This window comes from Camelus ferus, chromosome 36 (genome assembly GCF_009834535.1).
Source record: "Camelus ferus isolate YT-003-E chromosome 36, BCGSAC_Cfer_1.0, whole genome shotgun sequence".
In the NCBI taxonomy this organism is placed as follows: Eukaryota; Metazoa; Chordata; class Mammalia; order Artiodactyla; family Camelidae; genus Camelus; species Camelus ferus.
Window position 1 is genome coordinate 12,070,660 of NC_045731.1, and position 22,210 is coordinate 12,092,869.

A 22,210-nucleotide genomic window follows, 5' to 3' on the forward strand; every position below is an offset into this window, starting at 1 on the left:
GTACAGCATAGTGATTCAGTTATGCACATACATGTATATTCCTTTTCATATTCTTTTTCATCATAGGTTATTACAAGATATTGAATATAGATAGTTCCCTGTGCTGTGCACCAGGACCTTGCTGTTTATCTGTTTTATATGCAGTAGTTTCTATTACATGAACAATCACTCCCATTTAGATTTCTTTTCACAAGAAGACCAACCTACAGTGATGAGAATAAAAAGTCTGAGGTTAAGAAACATGCCTGAAATTAAAGAAAAGGTTAACGAGACTCTGTCTCCACAGCAGGGACTGTATGAAGAACTTTCAGAAGTGGGGTCCCAGTCTTCACCATCGCCCATCGCCCAGATGAGGAGACAGCCTCGGAGAAGTGGAAGAGGCTTGGCAAAGCCACCTCCCTGTGCGCAGTTCCTGGAACCTTTGTCTCTGTTCTGGTGACCTTTCCGTGAGCCCAGGGACAGTGATGGATACAGTGACCTCAGGGAGTTGCTTGGGCTCTTTTCCATGGCTCCTGGGGACTCCTGCTGCAGGGAACAGGAAGGAGCCTGTGGGTGGTCAGGGGGTTCCTATTACTCTGTGGGGCAGCCAGGCCCCTGTTCCATGTCTGCCCACAGGTAGACAGGCTCAGCCCCCGATCTCACTCTCTGACCACCTAGTGTCCACATCTCGGACCTCACCGGGGCTCCCACATCTTGAGATTGGGGAGCATCCAGGGAGATCAGTGGAAGGTCCAGCTTCCTCCTCCCGTCCCAACACTTAACAATGTGGGCTGTGATGACTGTGGACATGCTGCCTCTACAGATTAGCATCTGGGTCCTCTGTCCTCCTGGAGTTCTTGCCTGTTCCCGTCCTTCTTCTCAAACTTGTCTCCCAGGGAGTTGGCAATGATGGCTAGGACCACCCGTTGTCTGAGGTCCATCTGGGTGCACCCGCTTTTGGGGGGACACACACATGGCACTCAAACAGGCTCGTGTAGCTCTCTGGCCACCTTGGGTTCCACACTTCCTGGCAGGATCCCACTGGGAACTCTTTGGGGCCAAACTTTTCTTTTGCAACTTAATCATCGGCACGTGGGCTACTGTGCTCCCTGCCTGAGACTGACTGGATGGAACTCATCAGCTCTGAGTTCCAGCTCTGGAGAATGGCAGCTGCTGGAAGAGGTGAGCATGACATTTGAAACTGGCTGACACCTGGGAGTTGGTGTCAGGTGGAGAAACAGACAAGGGCTGTGGGGTTGGGAAGATCTGGGTTCCAGACCAGCTCTGCACTGACCATTGTGAGACTCTGGAGTGGACGACTTGTAGGATATCCGTGAGGCCCAGTTTTTCCATCTTTAGAAGGGGGGTCATGCAATCTAACACAAGCATAATATTTTGGTGAGGATGCAAAGAGGAGAATTAAAATATGTGGCACACGGGACACGCAAAATATTAGTTTTTATGTTTCTTTATCCTCAATAATGTAATGAACCCTTCCCAAAATAGAATCCTTCATAGTAGACCCCTACCCATTTTATGTTGATGGGACACCCAAAAAGGTGCAGGAGTCCTTTGGTTTGTGGTAAATGGATTTTGCACTTTAAATGGGGAAAAAAAAAAAAAACAACCCTGCGGTCCCTCAAACAATGACCCCTTTTAAACCTACCTTGGACTCCAATTTCAAAGAATATTCTTATTAACATTCTGTCATAAATAGTGCACTGCTCATCAAATATTTATAAGGAGTAGCCTGAGAAGCCAGCACAGCGCTTGGCAAGCCTGGGGACAGTCCCCCATGCACTGTGGGGTGGTGTAGGCAGGGGACACCCTCTAATTTTGTGGCATGGTTCGGGGGCTCGAGTGCAAGCTAGTCTTGGCATGGTTTCTCCCTGCTCTGGGCCTGCTCTGGAGATGCTCAGGACTCCCACGTAGCCTGTGCTTGCAGTCAACCCTCTTTGAAGTCCCCGGGAGCTCTTTGAATGGAAAACACACACAACGGGGGGTGTGATGGAAGTAGGAATCAGGCCTGACGGTACGCGGGAGAGTAAGGGTGCTTCCCACCCCAAGTATTAGCTCTTTAGCTCAGCAACTACGGTTTGATCATTAAATAAAAGAGCCCCTCCTCACCTCAAAACCCCTACAGCCTACCACCAAAGCCCACTGTCCATTTGCCCAGAAAATGATAAACCTGCTAATTACCTGAGAGTTTTAATTAAGCAACAGATATAGACAGTGCAGGGCTCTTTTGACTTTAACCATATTAATCAAAAAAAAAAAAAAAAAAAAAAGAGAGATCTCTATTCCAGGGCAACTTGTAAATGATAAAAAATGAAACCCTACCATCTTTTGAAATATCACTCATTGAGTGTGATAATTTGGAAAAATATCTCTATTAGAGACAGTTAGAGATGTTTTTGGGTTGAAAAATGCAATCACCGCTGAAGTGCAAAGCGGCAATTTGTAGACAGGTTGAGTAAATTAAATCACTCACTGCCTTTTTTTTTTTTTTCCAATGGCTTTAAAAGTTAAAGGTAATTTGCAAAGAAAATGCTCAGTTTGAATTGGTTTGTAATATCTGTTAATGATCTTTAAAAAAAAAAATTCACTTATTCACAATCCTGTCCCTGAGGGAATTCCAGCGTGCTATCAGAAAAATTTCTAAAGTCTGAAATGTCATTAGCTAGTGATTTCTTTGAAGTAAAAAGCCCTGAAAAAAATAAATTATAGAAGGTATACAAGTGTGCAGGACAATCACTTTGATGAATAATATCTATGTGTTTTGTGCCGAAAACTACAACAATTGAAAACCCAAGCTGCTAAATTACTGAGCTGTCTTTTGAATTACCTCCGTAGAGGCATCCCTGCCTTGTTTATTTCACACATATATTGAGTTCTTCCATATATTTATAGACTGTTGATATAAAAACAGTAGTGTTAGGAACAATTTGATTATATTCCTTGTGTTTACCTTTTGGAAACACAAGGTGTTTTCTAAATACGGGCTACAGGTGTTGTCATCCAGGAGGGAGACAATAGCCGGTTTGTGTGCAGCCGCCGGGATCCCAGAGCCAGGTGCCGGGAACCGGGGTGCACATGCCAGGCACCGCCTGGATGGTTCACTCGGAGATGACAGAGCGGTGAGGTACTACACCAAAGGGGGAACTTCCTTCCTGACCCCAGCTGGCTGTCTGTTATTGCTTGGAAGCAGGGGCGACTTTGTAACACAATATTAGTCAGTGTAACTGCGGATGCTGGTTCGGCTGCTATAAATAGCTAATCTTTTTTTTTTTTTCTTCGAGGGAGGAGTGGGATTTGACTAAACCATTGGGTAGAGGTTAATTATACATTTCGCAAAAGTATTCATTTCCTTGTAGATGGCCGAAATTTGTTACCTTTTAATTCTGCTTTATATGATAAGGCTAGAAATATATGAGACTCCCCGGGGGTCCTTCATTAATGCCATTAGTTTATACATTGAGCCTTTAATTTCTTTCTTTTTTCACTCATGCATTCCTCACCTCTCAGCTAAACTGCAGAGGGTCCCGGTTTTATTCATTTCTCTGGCAGTCTCTTCTTCCCAGCCCCACTGACCTGTGATCGTACCCCCGGTTTCTTTCCATTTTCTGCTCTGACCTCAGGACAGCAAACTGAACCCAGGTAAAGCAAGTCACTGATTGATTTTAATAAAGAGATTCTGTACTATTTTCTGTTAGTCCCTCCATTGACTTCCCCTCAGAAATGGAAATCAAACTATGAAACTTTTTTTTGAAGCTTTGTTGCAGTTCCACGAAGAAGCATGCAGTTCGGTGTGTTATCCTGGGGTGAACACTTCCCTGTAACCATCCCTGGGTGGAGAAAGAGAACGTAGCCCATGTCCCCTCCTGTCCCTGTGATGGGTCCCCTCCTTCCTCTGCAAAGATAACACCATGCTGATTTCTGACACCATAGATTCTTTCTTTCTCTCTCTCTCTCTCTCCCTTTCTCTCTCTCTCCCTTTCTCTCTCTCTCTTCTTTCTTTCTTCCTTTCTTTCTTCCTTTCTTTCTTTTGATGGGGGGGCATCATATAAATGGAATCACATGGCAGCTGTTCTTTTGTGCCTGGTTTTATTCTCTCAATGTTATTTTTGTGAGCTGTACCTACGTTGCTGGGTGGAAATACAGTATTTCTCCCTCCTTGTATTTCCTTCCATTGTATCAGTTCCATAACACAGTTCACCCATTCTATTCTTGATGAACGTTCGGGTTGTGCCAGTTTCAGGCTATTGCAGAGAGGGCTGCTGTCAGCTTTCTTGTGGAAATCTTTGGTGGGCGTGTGCATGCACTTCTGCTGGGTGTGTAGACCAGAGGGGAACTTAACTACTTTCTAGGGCATGGCTGTCATTGGCTTTCATAAGGGCGAATGGTTTCCCAAAGAGGTTGTGTCTGTTTCCATTCCCACCAGCAGTGGGTGAGAGTTCTGTTTCTCTGCGTCCTTGTTGAAGTTGGCTGCTCTTAGTCTTTTTGATTTTAGACATTCCACGGTGTGCAGTTGAATCTCATTGTGGCTTTCATTTGATTTCCTGGATTATTAATAAGTTGAGCATCTTTTCATGTACATTTGGGTATTTTGTGAATGGGCTCAAGGGTCCTACTAATTTTCCTCTTGTAATGTTCATCTTTTCTTACTGACTTGTAGAAGACACTGATATATTCCAAATATGATTCTTTCTTGGTTATATATATTGGAAACATCATATACCACTCTGAGCTTGACTTTTCACTCTCTTAATGCTGTCTTTGGCTGAACAGAAGATTTTAATTTTAGTGTAGTCTAATCTACCAATATTTTCCGTTATAAGTCATGCTTTCTATGTCCTATTTAAGAGAGCTCTGCTTGTCCTGAGGCCACGAAATAGTCTTTGATGTTGCCTTCTGGAGGCTTTACCGACTCACCTTTTACATTTAGATCTGCAACCCCCATGATATTGACTTTTGTATATGGTGTGAGGTTGGGATCAGGTTTGTTTTTTTTCTCCATCATAACCATAGACTCTACACCATTAATAGAAGAGATTTCTTTTCCCCAGTGCTCTGGAGTCACACTTTTGTCATAAATCAAGCACTCACTTATTTATAGAAGAATCACATGACTGTTTCTCTTTGTTCTGTTAATGTGGGGAATTATTCACTAGGTTTTTGAATGTCAAACCAATCTTACGTTTCTGGACTAGACTGAACTCTGTTATGCTGTGTTGTCTATTTTATGTGTTACTGCATGTTGTGATAACTTTTACAACAATACACGTGAATAAAATTTACCTGTAATCTCCCTTCAGTGCAGTGTCCTTGCCAGGTGTGTTACTGAGGTTTACTTGGCTTATAAAATGAGGTGAGAATTGTCCTCTTTATAGTCTTCAAGAAATTAAAACACAAATGAATCTAATCTCATATAGTGGTTAAACATATATGTCATTTGTCCTGCGTATATTAGGGTTCTATATATTAGAGAAATGGAACCAATAGAATACACATAGATGTACAAGAGGAAGCCTATCACCTAGCACAGTTAGAGGCCAAGGAGTCCCACCATCTTCAAACTAGGAACCAAGAGAGTTGGTGGTGTGACTCAATCCAAGTGTGAAGGCCTGAGAGTTGCGGGGTTGGGGGTAGAGGGTGGGGGCAGTGGTGTAAGTCCTGGTTGTATTCTTTTTTTTAAATAAAAATAGAGTTGATTTACAATATTATATTAATTTCAGGTGTATAGCATAGTGATTCAGTGTTCTTACAGATTATACTCCTTTAAAAGTTATCGCAAGAGAATATAATACACCTGGTTGCATTCTGAAGGCCCGAGAATCGGGAGCTCCAAAGTCCAAGGGCAGGAGAAGATGGACATCCAGCTCAAGGAAGGAGAACATTCACCCTTCCTCTGCCTTTCTGTTCTATTCAGGCCTTGAGTGGATTGGGTGGTGCCCACCGCAGTGGTGAGTGTGATCTCTTCTCACCCCAGTGGTCCAAATTCTCACCTCTTCCAGAAACATCCTCACAGACACACCCAGAACTCCCTTAGCCCAGTCAAGCTGACACATAGATTCAACCATCACAGTAAGAATTCACCACAACCAGTCTTTCATTCTAGGCTTCTGTAGATTTTACGTCAAACTTAGGGCAGGAAGCTGGTTTTGTGTGAGTTTTGCATGGGAAGGTAGATGGAAGTGAGACCCTCTTCTAGGACTTCTGTGCGACGCTTAGCAGTCATATGCTCATGTGCCTAAGGCTGAGATCTGCCGCTGCGTCTCAATCCTGGGACTCATGGTCAAGGCCAGTCCAGGGTTTAAAGGAGAACCTGTAAGATGCGAACTTTCTGGACAAATGGCAAGCATTCGGGTAAAACACCTGACCTCAGTGAGACTCTTTGAAGCCAGTTCATCTCCTCCTTTTGACCTCTCAGTCACTCACTGTTCCACAGGGTTGCTTTTTAGAGTCTCCTTCAATGGTACACATCTCATGACTCGCCCGTCTCTGCACTCCCACTTGTCCTCTGGGCTGTTGCATTTGTGGGACATGCCTTCATTTCATCCTCTTCTCAGCTGTCCACATGCTCACTCTACAGTGGAAAGCTGGCCTCCTTAGCCCCTGCTGAAACCTCCTTGGTGGCTCTCCGTCGCTGTGCAAGGTGAAGTTCAGGCTCATGACCACGCTACGGAGTCCCCGTGACTGGGCTCTTCCTCCCCAGTCTGGTCTTTGGCATCAAACTCCATCACGTTCAGCTGTTGATGGCTCCCCCTGGGCACCACGGGGCTCTCTGCTCCAGTGTGAGTGTGTGCTGCTCTCTCCCTCAGGAATAGACTGTCCTGGTCCTTCTCCTGGAGAATCCATCCTTTAACAGTCAGCTCAGCCCAGACAGCCTTGACCCCTCCCAGCTGGGGCTGCGTGGTCTCCTTCCTGCCCGTGCATCTCTCTGTGATGAGACTTGCAGGCAGGGTCCAGGTCTCAGCCATCTGCATATATCCATGGCTTGCTGTGTTCCCTGCATTACAGGTGCTCAGAAAACACCTATGGACTTGAACAGACAGGACAACACTGACCGGCTGGCTGGCTTGAGTTTCATTTCTTTTTGGAAGCCTGGGATGGAATAAAATTGCCAAAATGCCGTGACCAGAAGGAAGGCCAAGGTTTTGGCAAATCCACAGATACAATCTCCTCCTCTGTGACTGAATTCCGTTCCAGTGGTTAGAACTCTCTAACGAGGGCCTCGGCTTTGTGTAGACGGATTAGCAACAAGGGTTTTCTATAGAGATAGATTTTTCCAGAGTAGCAAATTTGAACAATTTACTCTTAGAATTTCAATGGAAAAAGAATAATCCTACACAAAAAGCAAATGGACCAAGATCCTTCCCCCTCTTCTCTGGTTAATCAAAGCATTTACACAGAAATGCTGTAAGGACTTGTGTAGGAGATGCACTGGGATCTTCAAGTCTCTCCTCGACGCTCACTTCACTTTGTCAGAGTGGCTCTGCTCTCCGAACGGTATCACATAAAAATGGATTTTCTGGGGCTCCTGGCTATGAATGGGTTTTAGTTGCACAGTGGTGCCATTCATTTTATTTGGCCCATTATCACAAGTACGGTCTAAATTTGGCCTTAATTATTTTTCCTTTCACAAAAATATTTTGTGGGATCTTTTTGAACCCCGACTACTTCCTTCTTGTCCCTTAAAACAGAATCCAGGAGTGTTATTTTTTTGTTCTCTTCTAATTAAAATAATTGCTTGGTTCCTTTTAACTAGATTCATGCCATTAGGGGCCTAATACATGGATGGGTGCCCTGGGGTGCTTGGGAAACAGAATGAAAAGTGATCATGTAGCTTCACATGAAAAAGGTTCTGCGGTGCCAAGAAGCATTTTTTTCCCTTTCAGCTGGCGTTTTATAAGGGCCTTTAGTAAACCTGGCCCCCCATACCCTTACTAAAAGACGATTAAGCCACAGAATAGTTCTATTTTCTTTATTAGGTGTGCAGCGACCTCGGTCCCGTTTGAAGAGGGGCCCTTGATGTGCTGGGACTGGCACGAGGACTGGGGTCTGGGTTTAATTTCTGCCCCTGCTTTGTCTTTCAGAACAACTGCATGTGAAGGGTGAGTGCTCCAGGTCCCTGCTGCCAGGGGGTGTTTCTCAGGGGACAGTGGAAGACGAGGGACATGAGGGCCTGGATAGAGCTGGAATCCAGAGTTGTCAGGACCCGGCCTCTAAGAGGAAGGGCTGAAATCATGTTGACATCAAGGCTTTTCTCCAGTCCTAGGGTTTGGCAAACAAAGGCCCACAGGGGGCATCTGACCTGTTGCCTCTTTTTGTAAGTTAAGATTTATGGGACCACAGCCACACCCACCTGTGCACGTGTGGTCTGCTGCTGCCTTTGCGCTGCAGCGTGGAGCAGCGTGACAGAATGTACCGTCCAAGAGGCCGAAGAGGTTGACTCTCGGGTTCTTTACAGAACAAGTTTGCTGACTCTTGATATAACCCATCCAGTGAATGCGCTGAGTATCTGCTAAATATCTACTCCATGCTGAGACACGTGTGTGCAGGGATGCTCAGAGTGGTCCTCACTGGATGGGAGGCTGATGGCCTTTGGTAACGTGCTTGTGTCACGGGTGTCCAGGACAGGTGTGTAGGTATCAGGGAGTAAGAAGGATCTGGTGGAAGAAGTCATGGTTTGAGAAAATGTTCTGCCATGATTGTCTTGGTGGCAAGTCGCGGATCACGGCTGGGCTCTTCCTTTGTCCGCTACCAGGAGGAGATGCTGACGCGGCTGGAACTTCAGGCTTGGGGCGCACCTTTATGAACTACTTCAAGACCTACAGCCAATATGTGGACTTCTGGTTCCAGGCCAAAAGATGGGTACCTTCTGCCACCAGTTGGTGGTAGGGTGGGTCAAGCAAGAGGATGTGAATCCAAGTGTTTTCTGGGCCACAAGGTGCTGTGTTTGTGGCCTAGACATTATCTATAAAAACGTTAGGATGAGTGTTGTCTCTGTTGGCACACGAGGACATGCAGCCCATCCAATATCAAAGAGCAAAGCCAGTGGCAGAACAGGAAGCTGAGTCTCTTGGTTTCAGTCGCTGCTCTTTCCAGGGCACCGCGTGATTCTGTAAGTCATGCTTCTTTCCATGGCGTCAGGAATGCTCAGATCTTTAGTCCACGTGTTCCTTCCTTCCTTCCTTCACTCACTAGTCAACACTATCTAAGAGCCTGCTGTGAACTGGAAAAAGGACTGAATTTTTCAGGGAGAGCGATGACTGTATAAAGAGTTGGAAGACTCAGAATTATTTTGTTCTTGGATCCCTAAGGCTGCCGTCCTCCAGAAATACGTAGATTTCTCCCATGCTGCCCAAGTGGTTGGCCCTTATCTGTGACACGAAGAAAGAGAGTTGGTGGTGTGTTGGGGGGGGGGGAGTAATCCTATCACTCAACAAACTGTTGCCTGAGATGTTGTTCTGGGTAGCGTGTGTGTGCGTGTGTGTGTGCATGTGTGTGCATGCATGTACGTACCAAGAAAGAGGATGAGAGATACTGAAATGTCACTAGCAGATTGTACCAGCAGCTAAAGGATGGAGACAATCTAGGTTTGGAAGATTTGAAAGTTAGGCTTTCGTACAGAAAGTCCAAGGGAATCCACATCAGAGACATTTTCAAGTATCAACTGTCAAATTAATCGAGTCTATTAAACCTGCCAGCTGTGGATTTCCTTTACTATACTGTTCCAGACGGTCTTCGTTCAGATTGTATTCTTTCAATGATGTCTCTTGTAACTTTGGAAGTGATGATTATCAAATGTGCCCAGAGGAAGCAGCTTCCACCAGAATATTGAACCTGCCGTGTCGTGATAGGGGAAGGGGAAGTTCTTGAAAGTTTCCGTGTTTGACACTTGCCCATTTCATGGGGAAGTTTGCCAATATTTCCCTCTCACTCAAAGTCAGTGTCATTGGCTACTTAAGCTCTTCAAATTCTGTGAACCTGAAAGTCATATGATTCTCTGAAACAAGGTACCAGTGAAGTGGCCTCCTAAAGACAAAACAAAACAAAACCTTCCAGAACCTTCCATCATGCAGCTGTCACCAGCAAAGCCCTCTGGGAGGTACATTAGAAAATTCTGCCTCGTTCTCTTCCTTCTCCTGCGTCAGTCAGTCATGACCCTGTGGACTGAATCTGGAGGTGGTGGCATCTGATTCTGCGAGTCAGCTTTGGGTCCGTGCTACCTCTCCGATAGGTCCAGGACCCAGGACGCTGCTGTTGTAACAAACGTAACTTGTTTCAGCACAAAACGTGGTGTGTTCATTGCAGGGCTTAACACCGATACAGACAACGCTTCTCATCTCGAAGAAATTTGTAAGCATTAACTAATTCATTTAACTTTCTTGTGGTGAAGCGAGTTTTCTTCCGTTTGCTGTGGGAAAACCCTTCTTTTTCTGATTCTAATCCTTGAGCAGGTATTCTACTGAGAAGTAGTCACCACGCTGGAAATGTTTTGTAGAGGGGAAATAAATCTTTCAACACAGCGTAAAATTCCACTGAAACAGACTACCTCCAATTCCTCAGCGTATAAGCCTGTTTTTAAGTGATTAAGCAATGCTCTGGGGAAAAAAGTTAAATCTCGCCGAAAACTGCAGGAACCCTTACTGCGTTGTTACCACCGCTGCCACCACCGCGCCTGTGTGCAGAGTTCTTAATGGGTCACATCTACGAGTTTGTGGGAGAACAGAGAGCTGGAGGAAGGGCTCCCGTGCTGTCTCCTCAGTGGAGAGTTCAATCCAAGTGTAGGATGTGACTAAGGATCTAGAGATGGCGAGATTACGCTGGATTATCTGGGTAGGTCCTAAATCCAACTGTAACTATTCCTTTTTTCTTAGATTTAATTTTTATTGAAGTGTGCTTGATATACAATGTTAGTTTCAGGTGTACAGCAAAGCTATTCAGTTATACATAAATGAATATATATATATTCAGATATATATATATATATATATTTCAGATTCTTTCCCATTATGTAACTGTCTTTATAATAAGAAGGAGGCAGGGGGAGATTTGACGCACAGAAGAGGAGAAGGCAGTTTGACTGTGGAGGCAGAGGTGATGGGGTCCCAAGCCGAGGAATGGGGGCAGTCCCCGGGAGCTGACAGTGGCCAGGAAGAGACCCGCCCCTAGAGCCCCGGGGGGGAGCTCAGCCCGCGCTGACAGCTCCACGTGGGCCAGCGATACTGAGTGAGCACTGCTGGCCTCCAGAACATAAGCCAATGCACGGCTGCTGTTTCAAGCCCCCATGTTTGCAGTAATTTGTTATAGCAGTCACAGGGAAATAATGCAGGGACCATCCTCTCAAAGCGCCAAGTATGAGGTCTCGGGAGAGACTGACTGGGTGGAGGGAGGGAGAGGAAGAAAGAGAAAACAGTTATTTGCAGGCACCAAGCTCCAACTGGTCGACGGTTTTCCTCCCAGGACATTAATACCCCTTCCCTTCCCCCTCTTATTTCCGGGCTGAGCATGGTTGCTCAGTTTTGTTGGAGTGTCCCATGCTCCAGGGGTCCCAGGGGAGCCCCAGAGTGGGAGGGAAGAGCCTAGTCATGAGCTACACAGAGGGGCTCCGTTGGTTGCTCCCTCGGGAGTCTGTTGCTGGGAAGTTGAGCTGAATCTGGTGGGGGCAGCCCAGAGCAGGGTGGCCAAGGCACCACCCATGACATGCATAGCAGGCGTCTGAAGCCACGATCTCCTGGTCCTCATCACAGCCCTGTCAGCAGGTGTGATAGGGCATCCCCGTCAGGAGCCTGTTCCCTAGTCTTGAACACCGTCAGCGTTTGGAGCTCACTGTGGCTCCAGGCTGTACGTCTTACCTTCAAATGCAGTAACTGAAACCTCTTCTTTCAGTTGACTCCAAACCCATCTTCACGTAGACTCCACGACTGGCTCTAGTTTTTCTTCCTGATGCACATAAAATAGGGCTCATTCTTATGCCCGAAAGCACTCTCCAAATGGTTGAAGACACTTTTTCTTCTTTTTCTCTTACCAGGCAAAGCACTCTCCATTTCTTCAACTCTGACGCTGTGGAAGAGTATTCTTTTTGTGGCTGGTGGCCACCAGTCCTTCCTCTGGACATGTTGTTGCCCTCTGCCTCACTGGGAAGCTTACGTGATGCAGCACAGCTTCAGGTATGGTCTGCTCAAGCACACAAGAGTCTTGCCTCCTGGGTTCTTACATCACGAAGGTAGACAGAGACGGTTTCTATTTTATTTCATTTTTTGACAAGCACATCATTTTTAGTTGTACTAAAGATAGTGTTGGTTAGTGTCACAGATGTTAGGACACAAGGCTTAGGCTCCAGGGCTCACAACACAGGGGTGTCTTTGGCCCTACAACTATTCGTGAAGTGCCTTCTGGGTCTCTTAGACCCAAACAGGACAAGGATGGAGGAACAGAGGCCCTCAGGATAGTCTAGTATAGCTGGGATCAACCTTCCAAAAGGAAACTCCCAAGTGCATCCTTTATAAATGACAGCTTATTGCCTTTGCTCGGTTCTAACAGTTAACCCCTCCTCCTCCTCATCGTCACACCAGCAGGCTCGCCCCCACCCCCGAAAGCGCTCATGACAGCGGGTTTCACTCCACCGCTCAGAAGAGTCGTGTTCATGCCTTGCGTTGAAATCATATTTCCGGGGGACGGAGATGGATGCTGTGTACTTACCTGATTAAACTGCCTGTTGTTTTAAATCTCTTTTCCCAGAGACTCTTTCCCTCCAGGAGACAGCCAGTGACATGACACGTGACACATTGTATCTATCAGTGCCTTCCTGTACTGTGTTTGTATAGCGTGTGCATGTGCGTGTCCACGTGTGCAGGCGTATGTATGCGTGTGCCCGCGTGTGCAGGCGTGTGAGCCACTGGTCCCTTGCTGTGATTGATGTGTTTTCAACAATTACGAAACAATTGCAGTTTTTTTAAAAAAGGTTGGATACATATATTTTTAACAGTTAAAAGAGGAGAGTTGTGCGAAGCACCAAATACATAAATTACATTGGAATGAAACAAGGAAGCGCGCTCGCCCCGGCTCTCCGCCTGAACTCCAGGCCCTCCACCGTCACCTGCAGGCCAGCCACAGGTCTCTCTTCCGGGCCATTTTCCTAATATTTCTGCTTTTCAGCCAGGCCTGGGGGCCAGGAAGGTGGGGCTCAGCTCTGGCCCCCTGCCTGCAGTAGAACCTTCTTTGAGTTCTTTCCCCCACTTTGCTAAAAGAACAATGTGTCCCCCAGAATGACACAAAAATCAATGGCAAAGTTAATTGAAATCTGGATCTCTTAATGTTTTTCCCTTTCTGAAGCGATGGCTTGTCTTCGGCAGAGTGAGGCCGAGCTCAAAGGATGGCTTTAACTGGAGAGAGTGAGTTAGGAAGAGAAAGGAGATGCAGATAATTTTCCAAGTGACAGAAAGAGAGTGTTTACTTTGGGGATTTCATTTCCTTTCACGTTTTGAGTCGGGGCTTAAGGAATGCTCCTGGATGGGAAGAATGACCAGGGCCTTTCCACGGCCCCGGCTCCGGCTCTGCCATCTCCTTGAAGGGCTAGAATGCTTTGAAGGAGGTGGGCCTCCCCCCAACCCCCGGGGCCGGGGAGAGTGGGAGGGGCAGAGGCAGTGGCGGGGTGGGGGGTTGCTGAGCCCTGGGAATAAGGCGGCCAGCTGCCTGACGAGTGAGGCATTTGTGTCGCGGGGACTTGGCCTGTCAACTGGCTTGATACCGTCACACATTCCTTGTTGACAGGTACAGTCGTGAACACGCTAAGTGGACGCTATTTCAGCGGATTCTCCCGTCAATCTGCTGAGGCAAATGGGGCTGATTTCTTTTCTCTGTTTTGTAGAGGAAGAAACTGGGGCTCCAATGGACTGGAATTTGTCAAAAGTGACCCAACCAGTGATGGGGGCCCAGAGGGGTGGGTAATGGGTCTTCAGGCTTTTAGGGGCAGAGAAATCTGGGTGGAGGGCCAGGCACTGACCTTGATGGAGTTTCTTGATGACAGGGTGGGCAAGGCTCATCTTCAGCCAGTCGGGACCCTCAGAGGGTCTCCAGAGTGCCAGCGGGGTCACTGGGCGCTGCCATTCAGAACGCTGGTTCCGACTCGCCTTGGTGTCTGTAGCTTCCAAAACGTCCAGACACAGGACTCCGCAAGGCTTCTGGTCAAGCTTTGCAAAGGGAGAGAACGTAGCCTGTGATTCCTGAAGCCCTGAAGTCAGGGATGTGACCACGCTTATCGAGGTCTCAGCTTCCACCGCTCCAAATGTGATTAGTTTCGTAATTAGTTAATGTCATTACCTGTCATCAAATCCAGACAACGCTGGTCTCCAAAACCTCCTGTGGTGGAGAAACCCACAACCTGACATCTTTCCACCGCTGAACACAGGGTTTCTTTAATAATTCTGGCAACTGTCCCCTCGTTCCTAGACCACAGGTCTGAAAGGCAGGAGAAAGATCTATTTCTTGTATTTTTTTTTTCCAAGGCAATTTAAAATTCTTCGGTCCCCTTCCCCAAACTTTTCTTCACTCCAAGCAAAGTATAAATACAATCTTTTCAGCCAATCTTACACTCTCCCATATTCCCCTTCTGATATGTGTTGGCTGGATTTTGCTTTGGGCAGAATGGCCAAAATAAGAAGCGGTTTACCGGAGGGAAACGCCCTGTTAAGGACTATTTTTACCTTTTTATAAAATGCTGCTTGTCTTCTTGCTTACTTGCTGTTAAATCCTGGGCAAGTGGTTTTCTTCTTTGCTCCCATTCAGTTATTTGGCAAATATTCTCCGAGTGCCGACTGTGTGTGGGTCCTTGGGACACAGCAGGGAACAGACCAGCCGAATCCCGGCCCTCCGGGAGCGTAAGGTCCAGTAGGGAAGGAAGAGGCTGAGAAAGTAAACAGTGTGCGGACTGGACGTTTTCCGTGTGCCCCTCGGGAGCCCTAGGGAGGGGGGTCAGCAAAAGCACATCAATGGCCTCTTTGCCCTCGGGTCTGGCTGGGTCTGGAGCCAAAACTGGGGAGCAGGATGTGGGGTCAGGGTGCTGGTGCCCTCGTCCCTCCTGACACCCGAGGGTGACACCATTACTTTTCTGTTGGGCGGGACTCAGCCCTTCCCAGGGCTGCTTCAAGCCCAGGGTGATAACGGCTCACCCTAGTCTGGGTTTCCTTAACCCTAGGGACCCCTCCATCCACAGACCGCCCCTTGCGCTCTCCCCAGGCACCCATCTGAAGGTGCCTTCTGTTTCCACCATGGGCAGGAGGCAGTGCCCTGGCCAATGCCATATCTTCCACGCCCCCAGTGTTGCATGTGGCCAGCCGCACACTTGTGGACAAACGTCCTCGGACTTCAAGCTGCCTTGCTCCTGCAGGACTCAGTTACTCCTTGGTGAGCACGTGACCAAGCCACCTTTGCTGTGACAAGTGTACCTCCGTGTCCTCCGATGCCGCCTGCCTGTTCACTGCTCAGGGCCTCACCGAGTGCGGGGCCGACAGGGGCCCGCCCATCCACAGACCAGTTCAGTGAGCTCCCAACAGCCTGCACCGAGGGGTCCAGCATCCTCGTGGGTTTGCTGAGACCCCTCCCTGCAGTCCTGCCTTCCGTGCTCCCGGTCAGCCCTCCCCTTGCTCGGTGCTCAGGGGACCACTTGTCCCTTCCCAGCCCACCCCCCACCCCCTTCATTCCTCCTTGATGAAGGCTGAGTTCAACAGTCCTCTTGGGAACCGTCGCCGGTTTCATCATTTTGAAGAAAGAGGCGGGGCTTTATCGTTTTTTAAAGGTTGTAATTTTAATTTTTTATTTATGAAAAAAATGCATGTTGACCATAGAGACCATGAAATACAGCAGTTAAAAATATGTGTCTCACTGTCACGAATCAGCACCACAAACAACTGGGACAGACTCGGGGTCTTCGTCTTTAGCTTGTGGGGGATCACATTGTCCCTGGCCAGGTCACCTCTGCTGCCCCGAGCCCGTCTCTTCTAAAGAATTTTACTGGATTCTTGGGCTCTCCTGCCTGCCCAGTTCACGCTGGCCTGAACTGTCCACTGAAGCCAAACCAAGCATTTTCCTTGCCTGCTTTAAGCTCATTGCTTGGGTTTGGGGAGTGAATCTGGGCTCCGAGCTTTGCAGCCCACGGCGACGCCTCCTCTTGGAAACAGGGTCCAAGGATTCCGATGCGCTGGAGCACGCCCACGTTGGTGGGTGGTTTATACACTCATCACTCTGCTTCTGGAAGGCCCTGATGGATGCCATCCGGGCAAGCGCTGCTGCTGTGTCCAAGTTTTCCAGGGTTGCTCTGTAGCTCCCCCCTTGGGGACGTCAGTGTGTGTTAAAGCCGTGCTAGGATTTCCCGTGCAAAAAGCCCTTGAAATACGAAGTTCCCCATTTCTCTGGATGATAAAAGCATTGCAGAAAGAAAAAAAAAAAAGCGAACAGCTTCGTTACTGGTGGTACTTATTAGCTCGCTTCCCTGCAGGGAGAACACCGAGGGAGTCCAGGTGGATCTGAGCTGTGCTCTGGGGAATTCGTCGGCGCAGGACGCTGAGTGGCCGCCATTCCTGTGTATGTGTTTTTCATCCATGAGAGATGAAATAAGGATCATATTCTTCATTTGATGACGCCCTCGAGAATCCTTCCATAGACGTTTAAGTTGAAAATTCTTAGTTTCCAGCAACTTATTAAAAAAAACACACACACACACCAACCAGTCTGGCTAAAAAGTATCCTCAGGAAACCAGGCTGGAGGAGGAGAGGGTGAAGCAGGAATGAGCTGTTTAGCTTTTCTTGGAACGTGGCATAATTCTCAGAGGACTGAAGGGCCGAGCATTCCCCAGATACCTCTCAGGCACGTGTGCCAGTCCACAAAGTGCTGGAACCCCAGACACAGAATCTGGATGGATTTCAATTTCAGTGATTCAGGTGTTTGTGGCATAGAATAAACACCACCCAGGAGGCGGTATCCTGAGTTACCAGAAGTTCCAGTCTGCAGTATAATTCTGGGCCATGCTTTCAGTGTCTACACGGGGATAGCAAGTCAGCCATTCAGTCCGCATCGGCAGACCAGCTTACTGTTTGAAAAGGAAATCCTAAATCAACCGACGTTTGGGACTGAATTAATGTCTTTTTCCAGGGTCGGGCAGACCTAGCTTTGATCTGCTCAGCTCTCCATTTCTACGTTTGCTGAGTGACTACTGTGCAGTCCCATTGTGTTAGATGTTATGAGCCACTGGGATCCAACATGGTACCCAGAGCTTTCAGGGAGCTTGCAATCCAGCCGTGGGAATGGACACACACTTAGGACACAATCAGTGGATAACACGAGGCATTCAATAAAAGGATGCGATGGGAGTTGAGAGGAGAAAGACAAACGCTCCTGGACTCTTTCAGAGAAGACTTTAAGCAACAGGGTGTGGTCTGGGGGACTTTGAATAGGCTGAAGGAGAGAGATGGCTTATTAGGCTGGGACTTGGCAAGAAAAAAAGCCACTGACCAGAAGAAAAAAAGAGATCGAATATCTATACTCCACGTGTTTCTTAAAATACAAAGATCTTTACTTGTGTGAGCTAATTTAATTCTAAAAATGAGCATGTGACAAGGTGTGTTAGCTCCCATTTTAGAGGTGAGCAAAATAAGTCTTAAGGATATTAAGTAATTTGCTCAAGGTCACACAGAAGGGGGGTGCTAAGCCAGGATTGTCTCAGGACACGGAAGAGGTCTGCCAGTCTGTTTCCTGCCCTTCAAGTCAGAGCAGCGGGCGCCCTGGTTCCCTGCTGTTTGCTTGTCCTTGCCTGGTGAGTGAAGAGCTGAATGGGAAAATTCAGGTGTGAAAACAAAGGGGAGGGCTGACTATGTTGGCATCTCCTGCAGCGCCTGCCACCCCTGAGGTCCTGCCCCCTCCAGCTCTCCGGAGCTCCGCCGTGTGGCTGGGGGTCCTGGGTGGGAGGTCCTCTTCCTCTGATCAAAGACAGTCCGCACACAGGCTCTGCTCCCCCTGGACAGGCCCCGGAATGTTTTCTACTCAGAGAGGAGTTGAGGAACACGCAGCAGATGGCCGGCTTTCTCCAAATCTGTCTTCCTTTCTCCCTGGACATGAAATCATTCAGCTGGAGACTTGACTTTCCAACCGCCCTCTCAGGACATGAGACGACATTTTCTGCTGATGAAATGTGAGCAGAAGTGACGTGGGCCACTGCCGTCTCATGTCTTCCCAGGGCGTCACTCTTCCTAGCCCCCCTCTGTCTCCCCGTGGGCTGGAGCCGGCATGTGCTGAAAGCCCCATAAAACCAAGCAGGTGCGCCGTGCCCTGCAGGCCCGAGAGGCGACAACAGGCAGAGAATTTCTGGGTCTCTTCACCACTGCGTGAAACGCAGCATCCGCCAGCCTGGACCCACAACTCCAGAGAGTGAAGTGAAAGAGGAAGCAATTCCATCTTGCGTAGTAACATCAAATAGTAGTTGGAAGAATTAAGCCGCAAGAGGGTTTCTTAGCGGACATCTGTCCAGCTGCAGGCAGGCTGGGGAAGGCTGGTTAGCACTCGGCAGCTGCTGCCCCGCGGGCCACACTCACAGTGCGGGGCCTGTGGCTGAGGCTATTGAAAGTGTTTGCAGGAGTTGTGCTGGGGCTTTGGAAAGCTTCTGAGGGGCCCGGCCTTCGGAATTTCTACCTCTGGTTTAGGAGACAGCAAAGGAGGAAATGGAGAAGTGAATTTGTAATAGCTTCCCAGACCGTTAAAGCTACTTACCTATTTCTCTTCAGCAAGTCAGGTCCGTGTCTAAGGACCACCTTTCCCTTCAGAGATTAATTTTTCTAAGTTAGATGTTAGCTCTTAATGAGCAATATCCTGACTCCTTGGGACATGACTTTGAACAAGTAGTTATTTCAGGAAGGGAACGACACAGCTCCCGGCCTTGCTAATGTGAACGCCATTATTCCTGGGGTTTTCTTTGGAAGGTTTTATTTCCCCTTGCTTTGTTGAGATACATGGACACAACGTTGGTGTCAGTTTAGGTTTACAACGTGTGGGTTTGATACACTTACTGCAAATGTCTAAGGTTTTTAATATTGTCCGAAAAATAGGAAATTGTTAGTGGGGAGGGTGTAGCTCAGTGGTAGATCATGTGCTTAGCACGCACAAGGTCCTGGCTTCAATCGCCAGCACATCCATTAAAATAAATAAGTAAATAAAAACCTAATTACTTCCCCCTCCCCCAAGAAATAGGAACTTGTTTGATTTATTGCTTTTTTCAGATGAGTGATGTCAGGGTCTGGAGGAGTCCAAGCTGAGTGTGTTGTGAGACTTCCTTTGCAGGGTGAGTGTTTTGCATATCTGAAGAGTTCAAGGAGACAGGAAGCCCAGGTTTCAGCGTCTGCACATCCGGAAATGGTTGTGGGCCCAGCCTGGCCTTGCAGACCTGCTGAGGAGGGAAACCTCCCCTTCTCCCCAACCCTCCTGTCCATCACTCACCCTGGAGGCTTCTCCCAGGACTCTGGGTCCGCCTGACTGCTCTGCAGAGCGGCTGGCGCAGCTGCTCCGGGGCTGGGCCTTGGAGCCGGGCCCTCCTGGGGGGCTGGAGGAGGGAGGGAAGAGTGGGGTCAGATGTGGCTGGATTTCCCGGGGCAAGGTTTCCCGGTGTGCGCCCCCTGAAGAAGCCTGGGGAGTCTGGTCAGATGTGCTGGCCCTGGAGCCTGCGCTCGGCTTCTCTGGGCCTGAGGCTCAGGCCGGGAGCTCTGGATTCTCACACCTTCCTTTCTGCCCCCTGGAAACTGATGGGGAATGTTAATGAGATTAACGTGGCCAAACAGTGCAGGCTGCGGAGAAGGAGAGAGCCTGATCCGTGCTGTCCCCTGCAAACACTGCCGCCAGGCCTCCCAGATGGGGACTTTTACTGAGCCTCTCCTCCAGGAAAACGTGACTGTCTCTAACAGGCAGCTCAAAAGTAGCATGTGTTCCAGGCCGGCCAGGACAGCAGCTGCTCAAACAGCCCCGCCACCGAGTCCCGGAATCAGTACAACATCCTATGTTATCGCTCTTCTGACCTTCGCACCAGCTTTTCCCCTTGCTTGCCACCTTTCCAAATACACAGACGTTCATATTTTCGAGGCGAGGACTTTTTACTCAAAAAGGAAGTTGTGTCTATGGTGGTGCATGGTCAAATGCAGAAACAGCGAAGGACGAAAACCAACCACTCCGGGGAGCAGAAAGAGGAGAGACCGCTTTGGTTGGAGACTCTCTGAAGAAAACATTCTTGAGAAACACGAAGATGAAAATGTGTGTGCATTTATGAATATTTAAAAAAATGAACTCCAAGGGGAAGGAGGAGAAGAAAGAAGAAGTGTTGGTCCATCTATAAAATGGCCACAATTTATGAGAGTTGAAAAAGGCAATTTCTTTTTAAGGGGCCAATTCCTAATTTCCCACATAAAAGTATGGGAATTGAATGGTAAATCCTTCTCTGCCGACAAGACCCCTGAAAAGAGGGAGGAGAAAGAGTTACTGTTCCCTTTCCATTCATGTGTCTTGAAAGCCCGTGGCGGCGAAAACTGCCCGGGACCGCGGAGGCCTGGGTTTCAAAGCTGCCCGGTGACTTTTCAGAAATGATCTATTGTGCTGCTTTGTTTGGTCCGGGTCGCCCTCGTTTTGTTCTGCTCAGGCTGTATCGCTCTTCTGCCGCTGCCATTAATCCACCCTGTCTGCTCCTCCCCATTCAGAGGCACATTTTAACCCTGCCCCGCACAGGGCGCCGGGATGAAAGGCTGAACAGCTGAGCATCACTGTGGGGAGAGGGACGGGCAAAGGGGTGGGCGGGGAGGGGCAGGGCCGGGCGCAGGTGCACAGGCTCACCTGGGCCGTCCGGGTGTCCGGGAAGCAAGGACAGGGGAGCAGGCGGTGTGAACCCGCTCTGTCTGTCTTGCTGCAGGCGGGCAAGTTGGAAAAAGCCCTTTTAATTTTTCGCACACTGTAGCCGCCTGACTGGGCAGCTTGCTGGGACACAGGGACTGGGGCTCCTGCAGCCCTCAAATGAGACTGCTCTTATTTTCCACTTTTGATTGGATTTCCTCCCTTGTCGTTAAGTAAATCGGTTCCTTGCAGCTCAGGGGTTGTCAGACTGGAATATGACCGCAGAAGATACAGGGATTCATTACAATGATTAAATCAGAAACCTGTTGTCTGGTTAGTAATCCAAATCTGGGTCCCCTCCTTGCGTTCTCCAGGAAATCCTATTACATTCAATTATATTCTAAATGGAGAAGACGCTTCTTCTTTACCTCCTCTCTGTCCGACACATCACTCACTTTTAACGGTGCCAGAGGACCGTCCAGAAGTCCCGAAGGGTCCGGTGAGATGCCGGGTTGTAAAGCAGTAACAAGCGTTCGCCACGTGCCTGTGGCTTAGCGGCTCTGTGGTCCTCACTGCACACCTAGTGAGGATCCCCGGAGATTCTGCTCCTCATGGTCCTTCAGGAACCACGGTGATGGAGGTGGTGCTGGAGGGCCGGTGGTTCTCCACGCGTGCAGCCATGGTCTTCACGGACAGAACACGGTACCTCTCTGGGCTCTGACACTGGCTGTTAAATCTCCGGCCCAGGCAACCTAACCCAGAGTTTTGGAAACCCAGAGTTTTCGATTCAGCAGGCCTGCGGGGAGGTGGGGACAAAACCGCATCTCTAACAAGTTTCCAGGTGATTGTGGTGTGGCTGGTCCAGGGAACACACTTCGAGATGGTCTCTAGAGGAACGGGAGGGTCTGATGTAGCTAGGAATCCCCGTCCTTCCTAATGGGATGAGGAGGAATTGGCCATGTGTTGACTTCCGGCTGCAGTCTAGTTTTCACGTGGAAATTTGACTGGAAAATAACTCGCCAGAGCATCACCAACCCTTAACCTTTCCTGAGAGCTCATTTGCATGTTGGGTTGACACACGGAGTTTAAAGACACATCTCAATTACAAGACGTGGTCCAGGCAGCTGCCCTTGTGGGGACAGAGGCGGCCACTCAAGTCTGAGCAATTACTTAAAATTAGACTTGTCAGATTTGTTTAGGGTGACCAGGCGAATACACACATTGACCTGATGTCACTCTTCCTGGAGAGACGGTGTAATGATTTCGTGTATCAGTCAAACTGTTCAAATACTAATGCTGCCTTCACGCCTTAATCACCATTCCAGTCAGATGTCATCTTTAGAAGCCCTTGGGGATTTGCACCCCTTA

At 48.3% G+C, this 22,210-nt stretch overlaps 1 protein-coding gene across 20 annotated transcripts in view; it reads left to right on the top strand.

Moving 5' to 3' along the window:
• LOC106729897 (translation initiation factor IF-2-like) overlaps positions 1 to 20,785 on the top strand; it is a 56,561-nt gene extending 35,776 nt beyond the window's left edge. For 8 of the 20 annotated variants that reach the window (XM_032474300.1, XM_032474295.1, XM_032474304.1 and 5 more), the window contains 4 exons: positions 287 to 1,161; positions 5,806 to 10,821; positions 12,017 to 12,155; positions 12,529 to 12,713. The gene's annotated coding sequence lies outside the window, so the exon portion shown is untranslated. Of the gene's footprint in view, positions 1 to 286; positions 1,162 to 5,805; positions 10,822 to 12,016; positions 12,156 to 12,528; positions 12,714 to 16,480 lie in introns of those variants that run through there. The other 12 variants (XM_032474302.1, XM_032474303.1, XM_032474311.1 and 9 more) reach the window with 12 other exon arrangements.
• The last annotated feature ends 1,425 nt before the right edge of the window (positions 20,786 to 22,210 follow it).